Source organism: Strigops habroptila, chromosome W (assembly GCF_004027225.2).
Source record: "Strigops habroptila isolate Jane chromosome W, bStrHab1.2.pri, whole genome shotgun sequence".
NCBI classification, from domain to species: Eukaryota; Metazoa; Chordata; class Aves; order Psittaciformes; family Psittacidae; genus Strigops; species Strigops habroptila.
In genome coordinates this window covers 25993017-25995991 of record NC_044301.2, presented here as the reverse complement: position 1 = coordinate 25995991, position 2975 = coordinate 25993017, and positions in this window count along the sequence as shown.

The window sequence follows — 2975 nt, the reverse complement described above, 5'->3', positions numbered from 1 at the left end:
AGCTGCATTGTTTGTTGCTGTCGGGGTTTGAGTAGCTGCTGTGCTTGTCACTGGGGTTGGTGTAGCTGCTGTACTTGGAGTAGCTGTGTTGTCTGTTGTGGTCAGGGTTGGAGTAGCTGCTGTGCTTTGTAGTTGGAGTAGCTGCGTTGTTTGTTGCTTTGCCATCAGATCCAGAGTCTTTATTTTCCTTTTGAAGGTTAGTGTTGAGCAGGGCTCTGTAGGCGTAGGCCAAGCCACAGCACATTGCCATGATTTGTCCCTCTCTGGTATAACCAGGACAACAGCACACCTCGTTTAAGCGTTTTACTAGTTTTTTTGGATGTTGCACTTGTTCAGGGGTGAAGTTCCAAAGCACTGGAGGGGCCCACTGGCCTAGGTACTTGCCCATACTATCCCACACACCCTGCCACTCATAACTGTCCAGCCTCGGGGAAAATCTCTTTGTGGTCCTCCTATATCGTCATCTAACCGTAGACCAGACTTGAACCCGACACTGCTTAACTTTTGAAAGTAACTCCCATGGGTTGAGATAAGAGCAGTCCAGTAACGAAGGTATAATACAAAACCACTACTACTACCACCATCAATAATAATAATGATAAGGGAAAATAACAAGGGGAGAGGATACAATTGCTCACCACCCGCTGTCCGATACCCAGTCGCACCCAAGCAGCAATCTGGGCCTTCCTGGTACCTCCCTCCACTTTATATACTGGGCATGATGTGCTGTGGTATGGAATACCCCTTTGGCCAGTTTGGGTCAGGTGTCCTGTCTCTGTTTCCTCCCGGCTTCCCCTCCTCCCTGGCAAAGCATGAGACTGAGAAAGTCCTTGATTGGAGTAAACATTACTTAGCAACATCTATAAACATTGGTGTTATCAGCGTTGTTCCCAGGCTGAAAGTCAAAAACACAGCACTGCAGCAGCTACTAAGAAGGAGAGAAATGACTGCTATAGCTGAACCCAGGACACCCAGGACAACACGGTTCAGCATTGCTCAGGTTTTCCAGGAAAATTTTGTTCTTTGATTTTCTTCCTGCTTAAGCCCTGATTCTTCATAGTTCAGATGAGTTGACTGTGAACTTTTGTTTTGGTTCCGCTTAGCTTTTAGTCACTTACTGTATCCTCCTTCAGAGTTCCTGAGGGCAATTCTTGTTTACAATTTACCTCTTGGTAATAACTGAATCATGATACACAGTGGTGAATGTTTCAAGGTAGTTATACTTTATTTCTTGTATTATTACAAGTATGCAGATCTAAACAAAACAAAAATACCAAAAGCATTGCTCTGCCTTTTTCCATGTGACTTTTGAGTGTGTTTTGGTTTAAGGTTTCTTTGTAGGTCAGTATTTTGAAGAGACCAGCCTCTCTTCACTCATCTGCATGACTCTTCTGAACCATAGTAAATCTCTTTCTGATCCCTGCAGTTCCTGCCTTTTCCTTCTGTCTAAAATGGATGCTGAATCAGTCTTTGAGTCCTTCCTCTTATTGTGCTAACACCATTCAGCTTTGCAGGCTAGGTTAGCTACTATTCTTTGTAAGCTCAGACATGAAAACAGGTTGTTCTGCATCATTTCATTCTCTGAGGACATGTCATTAGAAGGGCATGTCATCAAAGTTATAACCATGGTGGAGTGTTAACCTTTTGCCAAATGTAAGAATCTCTTGGTGTAAGAGCCATGTTGTTAGCGAAGCTGTATAAACTGACCATTCGGCACCTGGAAGAATTATTAATTGTGCCAAAGCAAGAGTTTAAGTGCAATAGACTGGACCTATTACTCTCTCTTTCATTAGCTGATAGGAAAAGCAAAAGTACAAGTGATCTAATCTTGATCTCAAAACATTCTTGGTGAAGATTGGTATCAGTCTCGATTTTTCAAAAGAGAGCGCAGAATCAGGTGTTAACTGCAGAAAGTCAGCTAACAATACAGAACTAGAACCAGAAACCAATTTTTTGAGGCCTACATGGTGTTCTATGAATTAGGTAAGGTGGGCGATACCATCCAGAATTAAATTGTAATTTATGAAGTATGGGGTTATGAAGTCTGGAGGAAGTAGGAGTGGGAACTGAGAGGAAAATAGTTAGCAGGCTAGAAGTAAATCTGGCAAAAGTATTTCTCATAGGAATGAGAGGCAGTTTTAAATGATTCCTAGAAGCTTCCCTTCCCCTCTACAACCATGACATTTTGTTTCCTTCTTCAGAAGAGCAGGAAATTTGATGTTCAAAAATCTGGAATTGTTCTTTTCAATTTAAGATGTTAATAGGCAGCAAAATCTTAGGCATGAAATGGGTTCAGCTACAGCAGTCATTTTTCTCCTCCTTAGTAGCTGGCGCAGTGCTGTGTTTTTGACTTTCAGCCTGGGAACAATGCTGATAACACCAATGTTTTTAGTTGTTGCTAAGTAATGTTTACTCCAACCAAGGACTTTCTCAGTCTCATGCTCTGCCAGGGAGGAGGGGAAGCTGGGAGGAAACAGAGACAGGACACCTGACCCAAACTGGCCAAAGGGGTATTCCATACCAGAGCACGTCATGCCCAGTATATAAACTGGGGGGAGTTACCGGAAGGCCCAGATCACTGCTCGGGTGGGGCTAAGTATCAGTTGGTCGTGAGCAATTGTATCCTTTCCCCTTGTTATTTCACTAATCATTATTATTATTGGTGGTAGCAGTAGTAGTTTTGTATTATACCTTCGTTACTGGACTGCTCTTATCTCAACTCATGGGAGTTGCATTCTTTTGATTCTCTTCCCCATCCCTCCGGGAGTGGGGGGAGGAAGAAGCAGGGGAGTGAGCGAGTGGCTGCGTGGTTCCGAGTTACCAGCTGGGCTTAAACCACAACACTATTATATTGCTAAAGCTGTTACATTTTGTTCTCTCAGTATTTTGAGAGAATTTAATTAAGAACATAGTGAAAATACAGTGTGGTTTTGGTTTTGTTTTTTCTTTTTACAGCTGATGTAGCTTCCTTACTG